The sequence below is a fragment of the Polyodon spathula genome, chromosome 19 (assembly GCF_017654505.1).
Source record: "Polyodon spathula isolate WHYD16114869_AA chromosome 19, ASM1765450v1, whole genome shotgun sequence".
NCBI lineage: Eukaryota > Metazoa > Chordata > Actinopteri > Acipenseriformes > Polyodontidae > Polyodon > Polyodon spathula.
Window position 1 is genome coordinate 25486211 of NC_054552.1, and position 26793 is coordinate 25513003.

At 38.3% G+C, this 26793-nt stretch overlaps 1 protein-coding gene across 3 annotated transcripts in view; it reads right to left on the minus strand.

Moving 5' to 3' along the window:
* Nucleotides 1–26793, minus strand: part of LOC121294653 (talin-2-like) — a 123649-nt gene that overhangs the window by 64376 nt on the left and 32480 nt on the right. For all 3 annotated transcript variants that reach the window (XM_041218599.1, XM_041218600.1, XM_041218598.1), the window contains exon 3: nt 19714–19759. The gene's annotated coding sequence lies outside the window, so the exon portion shown is untranslated. The remainder of the gene's footprint in view (nt 1–19713; nt 19760–26793) is intronic.

Sequence of the window (26793 nt, forward strand, 5' to 3'; positions counted from 1 at the left end):
AAAAGTTGCAAATAAAACTTCAGTAACAACTCGCACACAGCGAGTAGTTAAATTATACAGCAAAACAGATCTATATCTTTGTAACATTTAACAAAACTAGCCCGATACTTCTTTTATAAACAGCTGCTGCAGCTTAATAGAGCTTTTATTTTTCCTTCAGGGGAAATTGTAACAGCTTTAGCAGTGCCTACCTAACCTACCTTCCACAAGCCCTGTGGTTTCTCACGTTTGACTGGTCTAAAGAAATCTGGATTATCAGATACTGCCATGCTAATAATGCCAGTGTATTATACAAACAGAAAATTACACTCACAGGATTGTGCAATACTACCATTTCCCTGCCTTAGCTCATTCAACAATGCAGACCTGTAAATAGGCCAACAGAAAGCAACTCCACTCCAAAACACCTTAGGAGTAATAACTCAATACACTTGTATAATTTCTGTTTCCATTTAAGACACCCACTATTTAATAAGTAATAGCAGGCTTGTCTTTTGGCGAAGGTGATGAAAGAGAATAGTCGAAGCTGAAATAAATAAACTAATTTTTCAGCTTAAGTCATCAATAGGAAAAGAAAATGTTACGTGAACAACACTGCTTCAATCCAATCGCGCCTGCAAAAAGTGTAATTACGAGGACCTGGCTGCACCTCACCTCAGCATGAGCTTGATTCTCAGGCTGTTTTTCTTCAAACTCCTAAGATTCCATTCTCTATACAGTAACCCTCAGGAGAACAACGCAGAAGAAATAATTACCGTCCATGTGACAGTGTTCCCACAGCTGTTCAGTGCTTCAGTCCTGCAGTGCCATTGTCACACAGATCCATGTGCATCACTCACCAACCATCCACAGAGCCTGCAGCAACACACCGACTATTCACATGAACCACATCAGAGTTTTACAATCAAACAGATACTTGACAGCGTTAAGAGGACATGAAAGGAACAAAACAGTATGTGCAAATTCTATACAGTAAACCATAGGCATTCAAATGTCAATAAATTATTGTAATAAGTACCGGAGCTCACAGTTACCTCAGGGTTGGTATTCAGTGTTGTACCTCAAAAGGCAATAAGAGGTGTATTTCAAGGTTTTGCAATCAGTTTCTACTGGAATTCTCATTTTTAGCATCATTATCACAGGTTCCATTTTTGTTGTGCTATTTTTTTTTTCAGCTTGATGCTTGGTTTTAATAAGGGATGCATCAATGTTTCAAACACTATAAAATGTGTCCCTTTCTCTACTGCAGGTCACCCTTACTTCCATGGTGTGTCAAAGGCTTGGACTACAAACGCATAAATTAAAAAGGTTCCAGGATGCAATGGTTTAAACTTAAACCTCTCTAAATAATTTTTTTTTTTTTTTTTTTTAAAAGGAGTGCCTCATATTGCTCCATAGCTACACTATGGAGCTCCTCCAGCTGTTTCAATCTATTTTCTCCAGTTACAAACTCGCTGCTTTTATTGTAGGGCAGTTAGCAATGACAGTGTGTCGGATTTAGCTATTATACCTTGCAGCTACAGTACATCAAATTCTATGAACTTAATGTATTTTTGTTGGAAACTCATCACAATACACAAAAAGGCTTGGTGTCTCAATGACAGTGTGTATAATAGATAGGTCAAAGATCTGCATTTACTATTTATCTTATTTCAGTCATAATCTCTGTATTGTGGGGGTTGCAAAGAATGTTTTTTCCAATGTGTATTACTTCATCAATTAACTCTTTCACTCACAACTAGATAAACTCACAACTAAAATGTAACCACTTGTCTGAGGAATGGCAATTTTCAGTTGTCTTGCTTGTGAGCTAATTTTGCACTGATCCACTTTTTACAAATTGCACATAAAGCAACACAAACAGTGGTAGCAATAATGTTTCAGTCTAAACTATCATTTTGGGTGGGGTACCAGGACAGTCAACGAGTTCATAGAAAAAGTTTAGAATGTAGTAAAACATGTACCAGGGGAATTGTGTGTAGCGAGGCTGTGAGATACTGTATCTTTAAAGTGGAAAAGTAGACATTTAATAAATTTTGGATTTACGTAAAAGCATTTGTGTCACATATTTATCTTGATATAAAATTATTTTCCTTGCACGCCCATGAGCAGGAATTAAAAAATACTAGAAAACAAATAAAATAACTAAAACAATTAATCAACTTGAATAATGCCAGCTCTTATCATAAGGCACACAACAAAAAACCTTTTGAATTTAGTGCACCACCCACAGTAATGGTGCAGATTGCATGTGAAGATATTGGATTTAGAGTCAATGCCAACACCTGGTACAGCATCACTGGCATGCAAACAAAACCGCTTTGCATTCAGCCACTTTGCCCAGTCGACTGTCTACTGATCTGACAATACAATTACATGGAAAGCAGGTTGTGCTCATGGAAGCATAGTTTCCATACAAAACCAGCCCCTCCCACTGTGGTGCACAGGAACATGCAGAGCACTGCACATCGCCCCCAGACCTGCTTCAACCAAAACCATTTCCCAGCTGATCATTAAATGACTACAGAAAAGCATGGACGTCCTTATTAATTATAAATGGTATAATAATTTGATGGCAATCAATTATACACCAAAGAAAATCCCCATTTAGAAGTACAGAGAGACACATTTCAAAGACTACTTATCCTATCAAATTCCAGACTAGAATCTTTCTTCACAAATAGGTGATTAGAGACGATTCTTTGGCATAAGGCGAATGACCTTTGAAAATGACAGCCACTTTAATGCTTATTGGAAGCTTTTCCTCACATCTACAACAATAACATATAAAATGTATGACAGCACAATAGCCATGAAGTACAGCTGTATGTCTGTATTCGGTCCAAGGCAATGTGGTCTGTTAAAATGGATGCCAAGGGGAGATCCATTGTTATTCAGTGGTTTGTTCTTAGTCTCGACTGGCAAGACAGTAAGGGAACAAATGGTTAATGTACCAAATAGTTGTACATTAATGAGGTGATCTTTGTATAATTCAGCTGAAACAAAGAGCAGCAAACAGACACCATGGTTACACAAGCTAGCCAATTGAGAAAGTTGTTGTTAACCAACATGTCAAGTCCCACTAAAAATTGGACTCACCTCACCAAGTATTTTTTTTGGTACCAATTTTTTCAGTCTGACTTAAGAGAAATGTACTTGAAATGGAGTATTTCATAAATCGCATTCATTTGGATATTTACACCATAGCCACTTACGTGAATTCTCCAGTTTTGTTTAAGATAAAAGGTTTCAGTTGCAATTTTTCACACCCTACAAACTACAAATCCATTTTTAATATCTTATTGACTACCCTGTACTATCTTCCTTGTCCTATTTTCTTAAGCTTTAGGCACTCAAACATATCCTAGGGTTCAAAACGTTATAAATGACAAGTTTGTGATACAGTTAAGACAAATTACCATCTACTTGAAAAAACAGCAATGTTTATTGTATAATGAATTTGGTTGTATTCTCAATCATTTAACGATTCATGGTTAATTGTTTGGCGTTTCACTTTCACGGTTATATGTATGTAGAAAAGTTGTTACATTGCATGTTTTACTATGAAATGTGCATACCAATGACAATAAAATGTTCCCCTTAGTGCATATTAATAAAGTGTTCATATGTATTTGATTACTTGGCAAGGAATTTTTTTCTGCATATCTTCTGTTTAAAACAGAGCTAGGTATTACCTTTCAAACACAAGGTAGATGTGTCGAACCCTGGAAATTTAAATATATATATATCTATCTATCTATAATATATATATATATATATATATATATATATATATATATATATATATATATATATATATATATACACACACACACACACATTTTTAAAGTTAAAAACACCACAAACGTTGAAAGGTGGAACAGAATGAAAAAACAAACAAAACAAGTGGCATATTTGATGGAGCCATGATCTCGATTAGCTGCAGTTTATTTCAGACAAACATTGCATTAAATTATTACGTTGAATGTAAGGACAACCAACCCACTGGGATTTGTTGGGAAACGTCGCTGTTTTTAATTGTTTACAGTTTTTTTGTTTTAAACTAACTGGAGGCAAGAAAAATAGCATACTGCTGTCATTTTCTTTTAAGGCTGAAACATAGGCATTGTTGTTTCTATAGACAGGAAGTAAGCGTATTTACTGATACAGAATGATAACTTGTCACACCGTTTTCCTTCAGAGTGCAGAGTTATCTGGAGTTTACTGTATTTTATGCTTTTTTGTTTAATTCGAGAAAATGAAGACCTATGAACACCAATATAATAGCCTATTGTCTAGAAAAACAACTTGAACCAGCAGTAACCAGCACTTCATTTAGTTCGAACCGGAACGGAACGAAATCAGCTGTTCGGATCCAGAGCCGAAAATTCTGGTTCAGTTCAGAGCCGAACAGGAACGAAAATAAATCTGGTTCAAATCTCTGCTTAAGTGCAGGGATCGGTAAAGTGTCCGTGGTAAAAAGTTTGAGGGCCAAGGTAATTTATTTTAAAAAAGTACGATTTACAATCTCAGTAAATTGCAATTGCAATGCGACCAGGCTAGATTTGGCCTCTACTTCTCCCAGTAAACTGACAATGACAATATTCTACCATAACTATGGTTACTGCAGAATCCTGATGACACTGAACCGCCTACTGAAGCCTTGTTATACAATCCGATTAAGTGTTAGTTTCGTTCACGTTGTGCACTGTTCTCTTTTTCTTAACATTGAAAAAAACATGGCGTCGAAATTAAAAAAAATATCGTTCAACCCAGCTTGGGAAAGAGAATATTTCATTTTTTAAACAACTTAAGTCAACAGTAGCTCGCGACCATGCTGAAAAATGGTGCAAAAAAATATTTAAGACTTCAAACATGTCGAGTGTAGAGAAGGATAGATTCATCAAGGCAAGGAGGCCAAAGCCAACAGAGGAAGCCAGGTAGTCAATGGCGACTGTTAACCGCAATCTCAAAGATGCACAGAATGATCTTTGCCTTGCCTACAATTTAGCAAAAGCCAAACTGCCATTTACAGCAGGTGTCATTTTCAAAGAAATGGCTGAGAAAATTGACCCAAACTCGGCTCCTTTTCAAAGACTGCAGCGCAAAAACTGTGTCAAGAAACACAGACGATTTAGGTGGCTATCTTTACGGTGAAACTGTTCAAGCAGCAGTAGATGCACCGTTTGTAAACTTAATGTGCGACGAGAGCAGTGACCACAGTGACAAGAGTCAAATAATAATTTATCATCGTTTTGTGAATGTTGACGCACGTGAAATTCGCTCTGAGTTTTTGAGCTTAATTGAAATAACCAAGCGTTGTAATGCACAGAATCTGTGTGAAGCCATCGTTGGTTGTTTGGAAAATGACCGCAACAAGTACCCTGTAGATAAAATTGTGGGATTTACATCAGACGGGGCATCTGTAATGCTAGCCCAATGTGAAAGTGTTTCAAGGCAACTGAAAGATCGCTATGTCGATTTATTTGTCCAGCACTGTATGAATCTTTGCCATTTCTTAATGGCTAAAGATGCTGAATCAGTCATACCTGACTTTGTGGAAGACAAAATCAAAGTGACACTGAGACATTTCAGTGTGGCTGCAAGAAAAAAGGTGTTTAGACAAATCTGTGAGCTGAATGAAGAGGAATACTCAAACCTGGTCAACTAGAAAAAAATGTGTTGGTTAAGTTTGGCTGCCTGCGTTTAGAGGTTTGAGTTACTGCGGGATTCTCTAGTGCAATACTTTGAGAGAGAGGCATTTGGGAATGGGTCACCGAGTTATAGAACAAGTTGCCAGAATATCCATGACATGCTACAATCTCCTAAATTCATTCTATAGCTAAGTTTCTTGAATTGGGTTTTGCCACTTCTCGCATCAATGAATCTAGCGCTGCAAAAAGAGAACTCAAATCTATACAATGCATACTGTTCTCTGGAGAAATACTGCAAGGTAATTTTGAAGCCGTTTAAAACAGCCTTCAAAATGAGGATTCTACATGGGAATCTTTCATAACTCCAAGTGACCTGTCTAGCCCTAGTGCCAAGGTCACAGAGATACTGAGGGAGTGTGAGGAGCAGCACTACTTGGCAGAAACAGAGATTGCTAAGGTAAAAGCAACATTCATTGAATATGCAAAAAAAACTTGAACAGGCATTCAAGTCCAGGTTCCCTGAAAAAGAGCTGGTGAAATGCATGCTTTATTTGGACCCCTGCAACCAAAAGCCACCAGTCTCAGAAATTCAAAATCTTGCTTCAAGATTTATAAAGCACATTAACTTCAGCAAAGTTGAAATGCAATATACATTGTACTGCGAGGATGAGGCTGTGAAGACACTTTTCAACTCAGACTGTTGTGGCAGTGACGTTACCAAATTATGGTGTATTTTGTTTAAGTCAAGTAGTGAGCATGAATACAGTGAACTAGCAAGGCTGACACTTCTTTTTACTGACACTGAGCCCTAACACCTGTTGCTGCGAACGAGGCTTCAGCCACATGAACTCAATTAAAACATCCACAAGGAATCGCCTTGAGAACTGTCGTGTTGATGCTTGTCTACATATTGTAACTGCAACAACAAGCACAAAGGACTTCGATGTAGCTGCGGCGGCAAGGTGCATTCAAAAACACTAAGTGAGTTGAATTTATTATTATGCCTAGATAACTACTGTAGCTATATACAGCTGTGCTGCTCTTCATTGATATTAGTGTGCTTAGCTCCTCTATATATATATGGGAGACTGTGCTTTAAATCTGACTGTGCTCTGCTGTTTGCTATACACCCCCCATGTCCGTCACTGAGTCCGGTAATTTTGTTAAGTGTCCGTCGCGCAACTTGGTGGTGCCAACCCCTGCTTAAGTGACAAATCGTGTTTCTTGCATTGTCAGCATGGACCGCATAAACCACAGAGAAACATTTCAAATGACATCAAAGTACCTACAACTGTGTAGTCAAATGCGTAGCACTCTTGCAGTTACAATATCAGTGTTATTCTTATTACAGCTTGAATGCTCCTAAATGACCCCAAAGTAAGCAACACCACAGGATAACTACTTCGGGGGCTCTACCAGAAACAGGGATATCTTGCCCCAATTACTTGTCTTTCCTTGTGATATTTTGAATTCCACAGATGCCTCTCTTCTTAAGAACATGTAAAAACAAAATAACCTTCTCTACTGAAAATAAAGGATTCTGACACAAAGGATAAAGTGGGACTGGGTCTTTTTTAATGCCGTCCACAGAAACCTTTCTACTGTTAAAAACAAAAACTAAAAAGTCTGGCTTCCAAGACCTGTATGTTATTTAAGTTATAGTGGCATTGCTGTGCTGTGGTGTGTTACTATGGCACCACTTCATCTTACCAACAAAGACTTGACAAGCCAAGAACTGTTTTGTTTAAAGACCTTACTCCTACACATTTTCAATAATAATCGCATGAATACACTGGAGCCATTTACAAAGAGGAATCAATTATTAGATTGAGTTTTGCATTTATAAAATTACCCATGAATTTAAACAAATTCAAAACAGAACCACAATGGTCTTTAAAAGTATTAAAATCGAGGCAGGAAAACTATGCAGAAAATGCAACCCTCACCTGGGTTCCCAGGAAGTTTTGTTTCATTTGAAAGCCACAAATAGTTTGTTTTTGAAAATGTGCCCTTCAGAGATACATAATTCCTTCCACATGCATTGTAATGCAATGAAACAGGTTAACACTTCCCAATCACGTGCAGCCCGGTCTCAGCAAACCCCTGGAAAGGATTTTGACTCAGTCAAGCAAGACTAAACAAGATACCTGAAGGCACATGGAGAGATGCAATTTTTATGAATGAGAACGAAAGACAGACACAGTGCATATCAAGATATAAAGCTAGAGGCATAGTGGATATCAAGATAGAATGACAGATTTCATTTTGGTGAGGAAACAGTGTGGATTAAGTCAAAATACTGGTTTTCCAAATATAGCACACAAACTGACAGGCAACAGGAGGAGTTGCAGTACTTTTTAAAAATCTGCAAATCAATATGCATCCATGCTGGAAGCGAAAGCCAGAGAGAAAATGATCAAAGACAGTAGTTTAAGGCAGCCTACTTCCCCCAGCTGGAAACACAAACATGTGATAGTGTTGCTACCCTTTCTACAGTACAGAAGGCCACTAAAATGGAACTTTCAAAAAAGCAACAGTGAATGTTCAAAATGTGTGCATAGCAAATAAATACATACATACATACATACTGTACAACAGTGAGTAGATTTGACCCTTCCTTTGTAAGCCATCCAATCAAAACTTCAAAATGGGAGATAATGTGTGGCACCATAATTCACAAAATATGGAACAAAATAGATACTGTTACTGGATTTGCAGAGATAGGAAAGCTATCATACCATTGGTTAAATAGAACTGTTACTGGATTTGCAGAGATAGGAAAGCTATCATACCATTGGTTAAAGTTCTCCTTAGAAGGAAATAATGCTTCACAGAAACACTCTTGTGTCCTGTGAGTGTAAGACCACACATGAGGTATTACAGTGAAAAGAACAAAATCGCCACGTGTGGTAGAAAAAGCTAGTTACCATGGGACCACAGACCATGTGTTACAGTGCCTTCACAGAACACATTTTTCTCATCTCAAAAGTTTGATGATGTACTCACAAACCACACTTTTTTTTTTTTTTTAACCCTCCAGTACTCAGTATAGAAATTCATAAAGCAGTAGAAAGGAATATTGTTTGTAATGATTTTAGTTCAGTCAAAACAATAAAAGTTACTTTCTGTATATGCAAAAGTAACTATTCTGCTGAAATGTTATTGTGGTACATCAATGTTGTGTAGGTGTATTCACTTTATTTAATTTTAAATTAGACCCACAAAAAGTTCTTACAACCAGAACAGTATCCTTCATGAGACAGGGCAATCCCTTCTAATAGTGGAACATATTAAAAGCCAAAAAGTATAGCAAAGTGTAGTAAAGCACAGTGAAAATGTAGAAAAATATGGGTATGCATTGTAAAGCCCAGAGAAGTATGGCAAAGCACAAGAAAAATAAAAATTAAAAAAACAGTGATACACTATTAAAAATTATAGTAAATGCATCGTATTATGGGAAAACTGCAAATTACCATGCAAACTTATAATAGCAAAGTTGTACAAGGGGTAAAGCATTCTACATGAGAGCCTAGTTACCCCTGAAAAGATGCCATGGTCAGATTCAAATGAGGTATCCTTAGAGTACCTTAATGTACAGTAAAATGAATAATGTAACACAACAGTACATGCCTTCAATAGCAGAAACAACCCCCTTCTGCTCATTTGACAGACAACAAGATGGCTGCAAATTTTTCCCTGCCAAGCACTGCCCCTTCCAGTAAATGTCATTGCTACTCCTGTCTCTACAATTCATTTGCCTCTCCGACGTAGTGTCATCACGCTAAGCCACATGTTGACCCGTCTGCCTACAGCTGGCTGGCCACGGGTCTCTCTGACAAGGTCACCCTTCAGCCCGCAAAGAGGAGTTCAGGAGGTTCAGAGCTTCACATATTAACAAGGCTTAGCTTCGGGACCCTGCATTGATTTGATGAGGCTATTCAACAGCTACAATAATACACTATGAAAGGAGAACACCCATGTACAGTTGGGCAAGGGTTTTCTTAGTAATGCAACACTACACAGTACATTACATCTTTGTTTGCCACAGCAGTTACTATCCCACAAGTTAAATGAGAAAGGCAGGAGAAACAGACACGTTAGTATCTTAACATGACAAATCAACCACAGCGCTATCTTAAATCACCTTTGTGCTATCAGACGCTATGTATACAAGTATGGAAGATCATGCAATAAAAGGAGCATTATTCCTCACCCGAAATACTGTATCTGAATAAATCAAAGATTCATGACGTTGCTCGCTCGATAGAGGGGAAAAATTACATATTCTATGCTTATTTTACAAGAGCTACAGAAGTACAATACATCTTTACAACACACCTCACCCTCATCTGTCTGCACTGGTGTATTGAGACGCAGGTACAGAGAGCTTGTTTCACTCAAATTGTCTGCTCTTCAGAGAAATCTTAGGATGAAGGATTAACATAAGAAAGTGTGCAAAGTGGCACGCCTCTCTTCCACACTAAAGAGAATCAACCCATTAATGCCTGTGAAATACTGGAAACCTGCAGACTGTTTCCCAAATGGTTATTAAGCACCTCTGTTTGGCCCTCGGCTTTTGGCTTGAAAAATGTCTGGAAAACTGCAACCCAGGTATCCTTTCATTCAGTAACCTGTGGCTATTATATTTCTTCAATCAATCAAAAACCATTTGGTGGACTGCAAGCAGCCATGTAACTCCATTGGTGATCATGTTCAGCATCATGCAAGTATGTTTCACAATTCATTTGGTACATATTAACAAACAAAATCACTAGAAAATAGATCAACACACTGTAAGCAACACAAAACACATAAGACAAATGGCAACACACGGCACAGAGAAAGGGTCATGTTCCAATTCAAACATCGCTGTCCTGAGCAAAGTTCTGTACTTTATAAAGTACCTCTGGTTAAGGCAGGTTAATAATAATAAATAATCTTTATTTTTATAAAGCGCTTTTCATAGTGGACCACCACCACAAAGCAGCTTAACAAGATACAAAGACTAGGGTGTGTGAACTACGCATCAGCTACAGAGTCACTTAAAATAACATCTCACCCGAAAGACGGAGCACAATGAGGTTAAGTGGACTTGCTCAGGGTCAGTGGCTGAGCTGGGAACCTGCTGGTTACAAGCCTGTTTCTTTAACCACTGGACCACACAGCCTCCCAGGATGGGTCAAGGGGCCAACAGAATAAAAAAAAAAAGAGCTAGTGTAAAATGTTTAAGCACCATATTTCAGCAAGGTCAGTCGTATTGTGTTTTAGAAAATACACATCGATATTGACATTTGTAGAAGGAGATGCAATGCACACAATAAAATGACTGTAACTGCAAGTGCATCTGCAGAAGAACAGAGGTCTTTCTAGGATCCAAAACAGCTAAGGCAGTCAGTTATAAAATCACCAGGTTTCTTTCCAAACACAGGTCACACACTAAGAGACAATAATTTTCAGACTGACACCTCATACCCTTAAATATTTCTTTATCGTTAAACAAGGTATCCAACAGGCACTTTTTGCTGCCAGAAATCCTGTTCAAATCTTAAGAACATGAATAAGCAGCTCCATTCATCTGTAACAAACCAGGTGTTTGGGATGCTCTACATTTACAACATCTTCCAGTCCTGGTCCACCCAGCCCCTCAGAGACATTATTAAGTAGTTTTTCTTCACAGAAAATCCAGAGAGACCAGGGAGCCTAATGCTTCACTGTACCAGTCACTGCACAGTCTGTGAGAATCAACAGATTGTTCCTTCAAGACACGACAGATCCTAAAATAGCAGTCATCATTGTGCTGCTGGAGGCTTGATTCTTTAATAGTTTGCTTTTACGAAGCACAACGCTCCTCCTTCTGCAACATGTTGTGGCTTATGTACAAATCACAATTGCATGAAGGACATCTATTCCTTACCTATTTTATGGCCTTCAATACATACATGACGTTACAAGTGGATCTCAAAAAATGAAGCCTCTAGGGCCATTCCAGAGATTAGACTTCACTGCAGATGTCCAGCAATGCTTTTCATTAATACTACAGCTCGATTACAATCTGGAATTCTACCAATAGGGGGACCTGCACTTCATACTGCGATTACTGCAAGCATCTGGATCTCATTTACAATGGCATTGCGGTCACCCAACTAGGTCAGAAACAGGGGCAATTACATCCAGGGAGGTAGGATATCCAGAGTGTGCATTGACAGGCAGGGAGAACTGTGGTGAACTCACAGCTGCAACACCCCAGCAAGCCCAGCAGGCTCCTCCATTCAATACCAGTGGTGGCCATCGCAGATAGAAAACAACATTATACAGGTATAGCGTAGGTGCCATCCTATAGGGTTTTCTATGGCCAATGATTGTGGTCCTTGTACATATTGTCACTGGACGGTGATTTCACCAAGTACAGGCATTGTTCTTAAGGTGTAAAATAACACACACGCACTATATATATATATATATATATATATATATATATATATATATATATATATATATATATATATATATATATATATATATCCCCTTTCAAAAATATTTGTCCATGTTGGTTTATTAACAATTATCCATTCATACAATATATAATTTCCTAATCTTGCAGATTATTAAACTTCCCAAGCAGAATATGTAAATGGGAGCATTTACTACATCAGGGAGACTTGGAGTTTCACTTACGAGACCTAATTAAGTCAATGAAAATGGTCCATGACAAAACCAGGCCAAGTGTGTAGCCATTGAGAATTCAGATTGCCAGGATGCAGTTATTTTGCGATATTGTGTAGCTTCGAATCTTGGCTGTGCATTCCCCATTAAAAACAAGCAATGGTAACAAAGCGGTAAAATGCCAATTAAACAACAATTAATGTAGCACTTCTGGCTTGCTTGTTCTCAACAGGATATTTGAGATTAATATTATACAGGATTGGATAGGAGCGGGACATGATGCTGCACAGCAAGCAATAACCCCTGCCTGACCTCTCAGTCAACTCCTAGGACAGGGATATGTCCGAACAGGCACCTCACCAGCGGGAGGCATTTACTCCAAATTCAGTACTAGTATTACTACCAATACAAACTACTAATCCCTTTGGCTATGGAAAGGAATACAAGTACAAATGCCAAACTTGCGCTTACTCACTGCTGCAGGCAGTGGTTAAGCCAGTGGGTGTGACAGATATTTTAAACTCTTTCAACTTCTGATGTGTGGAACCAAAAGGAGGAACCAAAGCAGGATGCTCCCACCCCCGCCCCCACCCTTTAAGATGTTCCTGGTTGCAGTTAATTATCTTGAGTCACGAATATTTATGAAAGTATTCGAATAATGATTTATGACTAACTCAACCCTAACCCCTAGAATGTTTGAAGCTACTAGAAAAGGTTTTGGCAACAGCTGGAACTATAAAATCGCAATCACAGGTACTAAATAGCAACTGTTTTGTTAGGCATGCAGGCCAATATTGATCTTTTCTGCCACTTAACCAACAATTTGCGAATTTGTGAAAACATTAGTAACACCACAAATATTACGCTTCATGGGTATACAGTGACAGAGAACTGAAGTAACAGTGTATCTGGAAAATATGAACGGGTGCATTCTAACTGCTGGTGCAAAAGATATGCATCAGTGAACTGATCGATTATTGCTTTCCATGTTTTTTGTTTATTTTTAGATCCTCAAATAAAGCATTCACTGTTCAATTTAAAATCTCCCTGGTGCCCTATTGTGAGCATCATGTTCCACCCACCCAGTAACATGTGCTTCCCTTGTTGTTTGTAGTATAACTGAGTAACATTAACACAGAATTGCTGAAGATCAGAGTAAACTCTTTAAAAAATACTCTGATGCCAAATAATGCCTAAGGCTTTACAGGACTATGATCTCAATTGTACACTATCTAGAGGTAAGCGTGTCTAGTTTAGCTCATATTAATCTTAAATTTAATTCTGTACTGTGACCTTTGTATTCTTCTCCAACCCTTATAACCTTAAAATCAGAAGCAGCCAAGCCTGCCTTCCTCAGACCACTCTGCCTCCTTCACAGCGATTCTGAAGCAAGAGGAATTTCAGCCTGTGTGATTGAATCTTCTGCTGCCAGGACACAAGCAACACAGCTACTGCCTACACCAGATGAGGGATACCACTGCTTTATCTGAAAGTAGAGGGAACTGTCTTGGATGTATGCCCCAGCACAATTTACTGTACAGTTAATATCATGGACACCTTCTCACATTAAAGGGAAGTGAAAGAAAAAAATAAATATACCTATTGCTTGAGACACTGCCAGAGCCACCATACACCAGTCTAAATAGGTTTACAACAAGCATGCCTGTCCTCAAATGACTACAATGTAAATTACAGAACTGAACCCACCGCCTTGCTTTGCCAAAGAAAATGGGGTCTTTCCTGCTTAAAAAGGAGCAGACACAGGTTAGTGCCTGTACCTTTTATTATTATTATTAAAGTAGTCGTAGTAGTACAATACTTCAACATTTAAACCACTTGTATAGGCGTCAAACAGTACTTAACAGTAATTTATTAAACAGACATGTCTTTCAAATAGTTCTACCCTATGCTGTTCCTGATATTAGTTTACTTACTGCAGTGAATGCAATCTCATTCCAATAACTTAACTAATTTACCAAGCATATAAAGTTCATCATAGGATACGTGTCCTTCATGCATGCATTCACATTTAAATATCTTGAGACTTAAAATGTCCAATAGTACTGTGGTGCACTGCACCCAGAGAGCTCTTTAAATTAAAGCCTATGCTGAAAGGCACTTCCACCTGCCATCCAGTGAGGCAGCTCTGGCTTCTGTTTCAGGCACCGACTCCAGCATTATGCACAGCTTCTCTACCAGCACAGGATACTGATGTCACCTATTAAGGTGTCGTTGGGGTCCAGGCTACATAGGTTTGTAACGGAAACAGTTAATTTTCAAAACTTCACAAGTATACAGCATATACTAGTCTGGTCTTTATGTTTGAGTACAGACAGACACCCAATTGAATGCTTTGGAGGAATTCCATTGTTCAAGTTTTTCTATGACTGAACAATCATCATCACTGCAGACTATTTCAGGTGTTTTCAAGGTTGTCTGCTATCCTTCATGAGAACTGGAATCTTTTATTTCAGTTCCTAAATGGAACAAAAACCTGAACTGATAAGAAAGAGTTATAGAACAGCTGCTGCTGCTGGGCGAAAAAAAAAAAACACAGGAAAGCTCTCCAACAGGGCAGGAGATTCTGTGGTGAATTTGATACTGTACTTCAGTGCTCCCTGACCTTTTCTTGACAGATCTCTGTGTCCTCTGCCTTGGATATACATTTCTAGAAGGCCTGTGAGGCTTACACCATGTAGCCTTTTCAACACTCCTCCCAAAGCATGTGTATGGAGCATTCTGTATAGAAATCACCACACCAAGGTGGAATCTGTCTCACCTGGATGTATTTTAATAATCTGAACAATGGCAGCTCTATATATTATTTTATATTAATGCAGATGTAGGTTTTACCCCCCCTAAGGTTGCTAGATTGACCCACTAATTAACATTATGAGATACGAACCAACAGACCTACACAGAATCTCAAATCTCAACCACAGACAACACACCTCATCTCCAAAGTGAATGTAGTTTATCAACCTTTAGTAGACAAGATAACCATTTGTTTTAGCTAAGGCAGCCCTGGTCAAACTGCAAATTAGCAGGCATTGTAATGCTTTAGCCTCAGGGCTGTCTGCAGACTCTTCAACTAGCCCCTCCCCCCGGGTGTCGCTGCAACCAACAGCACAGATAATACAGTACACTCCACCATTACCTTAAATGGTAAATACATTTTTTTAAAAAGTGATCGCATTAGATTCAAATTTGAGTGGACAAACTGGAAGTACTATTCCATTCTGGCCGATCTACATGTACTCTTAAGATGTACATCTACATCTTAAAAGTAATGCTATTGATTTATATATTTTTGCTGGCCGCTGGTAGAACATCTGGTTCTAATTTGTAGGTGTTGACCGGGGTCTTTTAGGTATTTCCAACAATAATCTACTTAGAGAGCAGAGCTCAGACTACAGTAAACCACCAGAAGATCAGAGTCTACCAGGGTTTACACAAGCAGTTTGATCTTGATAATCTTTACAAGGCAAGTACTGCAGATCGCAAGTTTACTCCTATTACATCTTGTCTAATCTGTATGATGGCAAATCCATAATCTGCCATCACACACATAGAGAGAATAGATCTAGTTAGAGGGATAAACACATACCTTAAAATTGGGGGAAAAAAAAAAAAAATGCAGTCATATCCTAGATTCCTGTGTTCAGGATCTGACATTACTTTAGGTACTGTCAATGTTAAACAGTATTAGATTAGGTTCATGCCTAAAAGATATGCAGGGAAAAAACAAAACAATCATACTATAAATGTATCTTATGTGTGTACTCATGTATTAAATAAAATGTACAGACCTTGCTATTGGGTGGCTCCTCAATACAGGCTTTCTAGGTTACTAACATTCCATATGAAAAAGTTTAAAACACACCCACATGCACACACACACACACACACACACACACACACACACACACAGATGTGCTGTGTATTGCTTTAAATGTTTCTGAAGGAGTATTACTGTACAACATGCCTAAGAAGAGATTCAAACTTAGAACATAGCCCTTCGGGAAGTGACAATAAATGCACCTTCCCATACCTGTAGTTTTACAGTCCGGCTCCGTGTCTAGCTTGCAGCTGGCCAGAAACTGTTGTAACATTGAGCAACATCCTGGCTACAGGTAGTTAGTACTAGAGACCAATTATTAAACAGATTTTGCTTTCTAACAAGGCAAAAGAAACTTTACCCTGCAAGGGAGAACGCTTAGATGAGAAGCTAAGCAGTGCTGATCTGGCTATCAAACCATTAAAAAAAAAGTCAAGCCTTGAGATCACTCATGACAGCTCTTAATAAAGCTGCATTCAAAACGGACTCGGTCTGGTTCCATTCGTTTGAAATATATCAATGTGCTTGCTGTTCACACTTATCCGTGAGCAAAGGAACCGAGTTCGTTTGGATGCAGGCTAAAGTTAGTTTCTTTTGGTCACGTAACACATTTCAGGACCGAGTCTGCTTATGTTCACAATGCAGTTTTCAAGTGAACTCTGTTAGTTTATATGGCATGTGAACCGGATGAAAAAGTGGCAGCTATTTTTTGCTCCGGTTTTTAATATATCATGTTTTAGATTCTTACGTGTTGCTGTGGAAGAAAGCACTGGGGGAGCACTTTGTTAATTTAATTAATACATGTTGAATGCCTACAGTAGAACAATAATGCAGTTTACTCAGTTCTGCACAGTTCTCCTACTAATTGGCATTAAACAAAGTAATTTAAGAAAAGACAGGTGAAGATGTGCTTTGTACTCTGTTCCAATAATCTTATTTCGGACACTCTCACACCCACCTGAGATGACTGTCTGTCCGCTTTACAGCACACACACTGGAACACAAGAACCCATGGCAACCAGAACAGCAACAACACAAAATGGTGGTGCAGCACCTTTTTATAACTTTAGTTCCACCCCTTTATTCAAATAGGGTACCAAAGCTTACACACATCCCATTGGTCCTCAGCCGCACACTAGGACCAATGGGCACAGACAAACAACAGTCAATCACCGGGGAGATACAAAAGGCACCACCACATGCTAAGACTACAGAGACAGAGGTAAAACACACCACCAGCAGGAAATATACAGTGGGAAGGGAACACAAATTATGTTACACAAATACAGTAACCCTGATCACTACAATATTTTTGTGAATTTGGTCCAGTTTGGTGTCTGATCAAATTTCTATCAGAGCTAAGTTTCTCCCATTATCCAGATTTCCACAGTGAAAAACTGGGGCGTTTTTCTCAATTCACTGACGCCATGGCAAATCTGAAGCCATTAAAATAACAGTATATAGTAACAATAACAGTTTAAAAATTAAACATCGGGTGAAATTATTGCAAATCATAACAACTCATTTTCTTTACATTATCATATATTCAACAAATGTTAATGTACAAAACAAAATAAAAAATCAATCGGCTATTACCATTTAAAACATATAAACCAATACATTATGCTACTATTAACTTGTAATTAATAGACACACACACACACACACACACACTAGCAAAACCAGGACGATTCCTCAGAATATGAACTACATGCGAAATGTCTACTTCCGAGTCAGGTTACATTGTATCGTTCATTTCCTATGTACAAAAGGGCTGAGTCCAGCTGCTGTTCACATTGAGGTTCAGCAAGCGAACCAGACGGATCGGGACCACCTCTTTAGCTGGACTCTATGTTTCATTTCAGTATCAACAAACTTCAACATCATTGTTAGTTTCCTAAATACTTTGTTTTGAAACATCTCTTAAAAAAGGTACAAGACATAATACTATAGGAAGCAACCTTATCTGTCATGTTGGTCCACAGGTATTCAAGACCCACACATGCTGGACCTTTGACAGGATATTTAACTCTGTCAGGTTTCTGTGACAGTATTCACAAAGCTTAGGACTAAATAACGGTTTAAAGACTTTGTTTGTCTTTGAAATCGGTTTTGATAGACTGAATAAAGTTTGCTATTCATGGAAAATGAATTAGACTGTAGTTTAAAACAGGTTAGGAATGTCTCATGCATACAAAATGTCATTTAATCCATCCAAAAAACTGAATACTGAGTTTAGTTTGACAAAATAATTGTTGTTTAAAGAGCACTACCAAGGCAATGTCTGCACAAAGATCACAAACAGACTAAACAGGCCCTGCGTTTACAACACCACTCAGACACAGGTACAGTATCACTGCCAGGAGGAATGGAGGGAGAAATCTAAACTAGCCTACAGGAATGTCTGAAATGTTTTTTGATATGAGACTTGCAGGGGTTTAGAGCAACAAAGCTGTTCCACATGGTGTTCTTTCTTATTAAAAAAAAAAAAGTTATGAGGACTGTAAAATAAACAAAACCCCCAATGACCACATCTTTCTGTAAAAGTGAAGGCGGTAGCTGAGCTCTCCAGTACATAGAACAGTAGCTACAGCTGCCAAACCATAGACAACAAAGCCACAGTATCTTGTTTGTCTTTTTTTATGCAGAACAAGTTAGTCAGAGTATAGCAGAGAACCCTAGGGCTATCCATGTAGTGTAAATAAGGCCTTGACTAGCTACAGCACAGACAGATTATTAGACAGTACTAGCAAAATTTCCTTTTGGTTCCATCAAAAGATACATTTAACACATTAGGTACAGGCAGCAAATCAAATAACCTATAACCTTCTTACAGTTAAATACAAAACCCAGCAGCCACAATGGCACAGTCTGTCTAGCTCTGCAATGAGATATTATCACTTTCGACAGTAGTAATTATCATGTCTCTGTTACACAAGCTCAAATGAATCTGCTGAATCAGACAGGCAAAAAAGAGAAACACCACCACTGCCACCAGCTCCCCTCTGCTGCCTATTGCCTGAAACAGGTTCCTTTAAAGAGAGGACACCCTCACTGGTGTGCCGGCAATCACAAAACAAGTCTATTGCTTCCAAAATGAACAGGATGTCCATAAGTTTGAAAAACCTTTTGCAGTTATTTAAACCCAACACTGGGTAAAACATGCCCTCTGTTCTTCTGGACTGGGTTCGAGATACAACTTAAACACAGGTGAGCTGAAGTTCAGTTTTAATTGAACAACAAGAACAGCAATAGGGTTGCTTCTCTGTTACATGCCTCCTGGCACCAGTTAACAATAACTACAAGGAGGTGAGCAGAATATACTGTACAGTAAAATTTGCCAAAAGCTTTTACCTGGAGGCTGCAAAACCACATTTAAAACTATGTTTTAAATAATGGACAGTGCTTTGTAACAATTTCTAAAAAGGTCTAGAAAAAAAAAAAAAAATTGAAGATGGCAAACCTTTAAACAATACAAAATACATCCGCTAACAAGACATAACCTGAAATGAGTCAGATGAATAAATGCTGTATACTTTGCATAGAAAGCAATCATACCGTACACAGAGAAGCAGCAGCCACAGGTTTCTGCAGTTATTTACAGCTGAAAGAAAAGAAAAGGAGTCTGTTAGGGGTTACAACTGTACATAACAGCAATGCTTAAAGTTAAAGAAAGAAATACATAAGAAACACACACCACAACATTTTATTAGCAACACCCGATAGATAATGTTGAATGTATTATTTGCATTTCACACACAGCAAATTTACAGAACGAAATGTCAGCCTGTATTAAAGGTTTTACACGGCGTCAATGTGTTTATAAATTACTAAATGCGTGGCATGAACTTTTCAAAAATGCCTGATGGAAACACATGGCCAGGGCTGTAGCTAGATACATTTTAATATCAAATTGCTTTTGTTAAGCTCTACAGAAAGAAACCAATAAAGTAGAGGAATTTAACAAGAAAGGTGAAGGCTTCGCAGATAACGTAGCTTAATGTAACTCTTCAAGACATCAGTAATTAGTTAAAGACCTTGGCAACTTAATCAGACCCCTTCTTTTTATAGGCTCTGGACACAATAAAACTTAAGTCAAGAGACACTTATACACAATCAACAATGGAAAGTGTGTGTGTGTGTGTGTGGGGGGGGGGGGGGGGGGGGGGGGGGGGGGGCAAGGTAACCTAGATATTCCATAACCAACACTAGAACTGCTTAAAGAATGTCCTAACCAAGTTTCCTCTGAATTGGATAAGCAATTATCCATATAAAATACTGAAGTGTGATGTACAGATCACATCAGGCACCTCCACTATGTCTCTGGAACACTCATTTCCAGCATGGGATAGAGAGGCCAAAAAATTGTTCAACTAAAAACTTGTATTTTTTAAAATGGAGATCCTTAGTCCTAGTTCATCAGTTCAACACTGGAAACAAAAACATCCTACTGCATCTCTACTTTGGGGGGGTTTAAACAATTTTTTGTCAGGAAACTGCCAACAGTATAAATTCCAAGGTTTATACTTACCAGATATGCCCACAGGGCTCAGGAAGGAAAGATCAATAACTGGCTAAGCTAATAAGCTCAGCCAGCTGTATCTACATTATACCTCTAGAACAGTTCTAATGGACACTTTTATAATTTCCTTTGAATTGTGGCCAACTTACTTACTGGCTATGACAAAGTGCCAAAATCCTTTGGCAAAGAAAATTACTTCTATACAGCAAGTCACACTTAAACAATGTATTATATGACTTCATCCTTTGAAGTGTGGATTCGCCAAAGAGAAAACAGGGAACTGTGGAATTGTCAAAGAGGCTGTGGACTCACAAAAGAAACCAGTCACGGAATACACAGTAGTCAATAGCTGCTAATCATACATGATTATCGTTAAAATTGTTAATACTAAAAATTGTGGCTGCTGTGGTGTAATTGCCAAGAACAGGATGAACAGAAATGGCAGTTGGCAATTTGTAAATTAATATTAGTTGAAATGGAAATGTATTACAAGTTGTATTACATTAAGTATAACATCTCAAAGTGTTGAAACTGAATAATCCAGTTTATTGTCCATAGCTTCCCATTCTGTGCGCTTCCGCAGAAACAAGATCATTCAAAACGTCTTTTCAACATTCCCTGAAGTTGGTCTTAGCTGCAGGCACACAGGCTTCCTCCTTGAAGCCTCCACACAACTAAACTCACATGATCACGAGCTTCAGCAGACCTAGTTCCAAGAATAACCAACAGTCCCACTGGTATACAGTAGAGGTGAAGAATGGCAATATTCTGGAATGTAGTCTCAAAAAGCATTACTATTACACTGCTTAGTTTATAGAGATATGTACTGTAAATATTGTACTGTTAAGGGTAAAATACTACATTACAGGTAGTCGGTATGCTATGCAGAAAACAATGAACCACATCCACAGTACAACATGAACAGGTACTTTAAAATAAAAATAAATGGAAAAAAAAAAAAAAATCAGGACAAGTGGCTCACTGCTACAATAAGACAGGCTGTTTACCTGCCATGGAATAAAGGTTAGAACTGGATGTGATGAATTTAGGGATTATAAAAAGGACTAGGAGGGGGACAGAGGAGGTACAGCATATGTAGTATGCAGGCCATAATTCTAAAAGTTAGACTTTCTGTCTAAGGTCTTACTGTACCTGGCCTCCCAAATGAACTGCATTAAAATAGAGGGGTTGGGCATCTATCATACACTTGACCCTTTATTTTTGAAGACCACAAAAAATATATTTGTTTGTTTGTGTATATTTGTTCTAAAATGGATAGCAACTGATTAAATGCATTTAATGTACAGTATCAAACTGGCTTTTCAGTCTATGATTGGACACTGTGTTCCTGGAACCGTTCCATTAGGAGACATTTTATCAAAATAACACTTAGAAGGTAATAGATCCTTGCTGCCTCTGACGTAAGCATGGATGTCTCACTGAAAAACCAACAGTCTGGAGTCTAGTCGGTCTACAGATACAGACAATCAATTTAATTTTGTTTTTGTGACGTACCCCACTTAGTGATGCCTCATACGGACTGAATAAACAGAAAATATCCAGTGTAGAAATAAAATAATGCACTGACCTACAATGACTGTGGGTTTGAATACTGTTGTCAGTTGGAAAAAAAGCCTCACATTACCAGCACACTATATTTCAAAGTACACCACTCATTTCCTCAAAATCAACTGCTCCTGGTTGCCTCTGCCCAATCAGTTCCAATTCCTACAATGCGCTCTTTGATACCAGTGGACTTGGGGCAGCTCAATACTGTACATAAATAAGGAAAATTAAACCAGACCTTCTACAGTACTTTCTACAGTCTGTATTCATGGTTAAAACACACAGTGCATTTCCAGCAATAGGATTTCATCCAAGTGACTTGGCATGGAGACAGATTGGATTTCATGATAAAAAAAAGGATACAGTTACTTTTGTAAATGTTTCAGTCAAATTAGTATCATATCCTTCCTCTTTAGAGAAGTTTAATCCCTTCTCCTTACTTGTCTCCCTTCTTCCATATTGCAAGTTTTCTTTCCTACGGCAATAGGCAATAGCTTCTGATTATTGCATTGGCTTGTGCATAGTCAGCTTAGCTGTGCACGGTACAACTGTTACAGAATTAGCAATATCAACAGCAAATTGAGAAAAGGAATTAGTGAGGCAGGCATAAGAGAGCGCCGCAGCAGGGGGGCTGAAGAAAAACATCCTAACAAAAAGTCTCTCTCTCTCTCTCTCTCTCTCTCTCTCTCTCTCTCTCTCTCTCTCTCTCTCTCTCTCTCTCTCTCTCTCTCTCTCTCTCTCTCTCTCTCTCTCTCTCTCTCTCTCTCTCTCTCTCTCTCTCTCTCTCTCTCTCTCTCTCTCTCTCAATTCAAAACAGCTGTACAATATAGGTCCTCAATGCTGACTTAATTCATCATTCAACCTTGTGAACAAGACTGTCACACAATTTGTCTTCTGACCTCTTCCCTTCTACAGTCATCCAATTAGCATTAGAATTTGCTATAACTCCCCAGGTTGTGAAAACAACTGTCACCTTTCACCTGCTCTGTAAGCAGGTCACTGTGCAGTCTCTGTTCCCATACCATTTGGCAGCATAATGTTCCAAGCAACATTGCAGAGCAAGCACTCCAGGGCTTAGCCTCCAGACAGGTGACTGCTTGATGGACTGAACCAACCTGAGCCACTGTCAAAAAGGTTCCTGTCACATGACTCAACCTATACTTCAATCTGCAGTGCCTTTACTAGGTGAGCCAATGGGAAGCCATCTATCTACAGCATGCAGTGCATATCCCAATCAACCTAATGACATGTGTGTGTATTCTCTGAAGAAGCAATAATTAAAATGCATTAGATTTTTTCTGCAGTGTACCATATTATATATATGTATCACACACATAATACAGAATACAGTCCACATTTGTTCAGACCGCCAATATATTTCTCTTGTTAAAGTCGACCTCTCCATTTTCTCTATACAGATAATATATTTAGACCGAATCATCTGGAGCAAACCATTTCTGCATCATCCTGAAGTACCTGCAATGTCAAGTGCATTCCCCACAGACGAGTAAGAATAGACTGGAGGTCCCTCCCAGGGTTACATCCTTGTATACTTCACACTGCCAGTGCATTTGCTGATGTATTGACCAGCTCTAATTCAAAATGACCAATACTGTATATCAGACAATTTTATTACCACTGGGTCATTTAGGTCATATTACTGTATTAACTATATATCCGATGACGCTACATCATATATATGGTAGATATTTAAAAAAAAAAAAACCCTCAAAGCTCTGTCATTTATATTGCAATGTTACACAAAAGCTGCCTACCAATAGACCAACACAAGCCCTTTACACAAATCAAAGCTTTTCTTGCATAACATTTTCACAAATACCTTTTTTCTTCTGATCTATCTGTATTCCAGACTTCACTGCAAAACAGGAAGACAAACATCTATAGCAACACAATCAGGACTTGAGATGAAAAGAATATGTTTTTACAACCTTGATTATTCCACCTTTAAAAGTAAACCGGAACTTGATCTTGCTCAAATACTAAAAAGGCAACATTTTTTCTATATTAATTTGCGGTCCTATATCGGACCAGGTCCGACATTATAATTTTCCCTTTCCAGCCCTCATCATCAAAAAGACGTCAAGCACAGGTCTCTAGTCGTTTTTTTCTCCGCAAAAAGGCGAGAAAACCTTTCAATGGCCAAGTGAGACCAACAGGAGCCGAAAATAAATGGGACGTATCTGAGCAATACACAGAAGCCCTGCACCACAGAGATAACAAGGACACAAACAAAGGAGATAGCTGCTTCCGCATCCAGCGCTCAAAGAATATCACAGACATTTGCAAAGCTTTTTGAGATGTTATAGTAATAAAATAATGACTTGGACTGCATTATTGAGGGGTTGGGTGATAAAACGAGTGATCAGGAGAGGATTTATCAGTATGCACGATTATAAAGAGGTATGCGAAACATACAGCAAAAAAGGGGTGGGGCTTGGCAGAACTGATGTCCTTTTGTTATCCTGGTTTTACTCTGGGGGGAAAAAAAAAAAAATTAAAACAGCACTTGTAAAATAAATAGCATGTGTAAAAAAATTAATTGGACCTGACGTGCCTAACAAGCGCTGAATAAATAGACCGCTAAAGGGTTAAATTAAAACCAAGCTTGTTTCAAAATGTAGGCTACATCTTTTGTACACAATATGAATCCTTGTGGAGACCAGGTGGTACATCAGATCAATGCTAATGCAAACATGTGGAGGAGCATTCACATAAGAATACAATTACAATAAACTCTTTCTAATAGTACAATTAAAAAACTTGTGAATGTGGCGCAATCATAAAAATTGACTATTTTTTGTAGATGTATTATGCAAAAATGTAAAAACATGTAAATACATATAAATAATGGTCAATTAATTCCAGTTTACCATACCCTTTAATGTTTTTTTGTAATGAGTTTGATCCTCCAGCTTCTGTTGACTAGACCTGTGTAGCAACTGAACACAGACAATTTCTGGGAATTGTAGTTTTTAGCTTTGTTCGAAACATTACCACTAATCTGTCTGGCTTCCAGATACCTTTAACACTTTGTCAACATAAAAGCCTCTCAAGCTGAAATATATGTTTGTACTACTGGCATGAACTGAATATTCTACTGGATATTCAGTTCATGCCAGTACCATTGCTTTTTTTCTTGAATACAGTATTTGTTTTGCATCAGGTTTGTTTCACCAGCCCAACTTTTAGCCAATGGTATTCCGCTGTGTGGAAAATGCCTTTTTTTTTTTTTTTTTTTTTTTTTTTTTTTTTTTTTTTAAAACGTCCTACAGGTATGGCCAAAAGTTTTGCATCACCCTATAGAATTAACAAAGGAAACCTGCTGAACAACGTTACATTAACAAATCTGAATTATAGATCGCTTTGCAGTTGTAAAATAAAATGCTGTACCGTCTTCCGGCACACTTGCAATATCATTGTATAGGTTTATTTAGGTTACATGATCTTAAATAAAATATCAATTATACACATACACACACATTTTATAAAAATAAATTATCATTATCATCATCTCACTATCTTAATTAATATTTTTGTATTGGCTGTGACTGGTGACATCAACAGAATCCTATTCGCTGGCTGGCACCACTATAACCGATTCAAGGCAGCCGTGGGTTATGAAAAGAATCCTTCAATGCAACTGGATCAGTCCCCAGTGCTGCTACTGATGCCATCGTGGAGAGGGGGCACTTAAAACAAACCAACTGCATCCCCTCTATCCTGTACCTCACTGAACTCTGTGCTCAGAATTCTCCAGTAAAGTAACATGAAATTACACAAGATACAACAAAAAGTATGTCAATAATTAAATCAAAAGTTATTTAAAACCAGTATGCACTTTAGTTTAGTCATATGACTACTAACTGCTTAGCTGTTTCTTAAATGTATGAACTCAGACACATCAGCCATCATACTATAAATAACAATGTAAGCTTTCTGCTTTTTTATAGGGGGCTGCCACACAGAAGATCATAAAAAGATTCCACTGGCCTCCAGGCTTTTTCTGTTGAAAGTAATTTGCTGTCCAATTGCCAGTAAGACCTCAATCCGTATCAAGAGTTCAGTATTGTTGAATGCTAAACTGCATGCTGGGACAGTCCTTCAAGTACCCTCATATCCGATTGGTCAAACATTATAATATGAAAATACCTCAAGAGTGGTCAGCCCATGCATTCTACTGAGCCTGTGACTCACACACTTACTGAATGCATGGGCAGCTTTCCAAGGTGTGTTTCAGAACCCCCTTGAAGAGGACTGAAATCTAACTTTCATTTGCACGTCACCCTTTCGTGCTGCTGCATTACCGGATCATAACCAAGGTCGCAGAAAATACTTCCGAAGGAGTTTTTTTTTAAGGAAATCTTTGGCTCAGCCAGCTTTTTGTTAATAGGAACGAAGGGGTGTATTTTTGTCTTTTGGGGCCTTTAAGGTTGTTTTGTTGATGTACCCAGGATGACTGATTGGTGGCTGTACTGCATAGATCAACCGCTTACAGTTAATAACTATTGGGATCAGTCTCAAAAGAACAG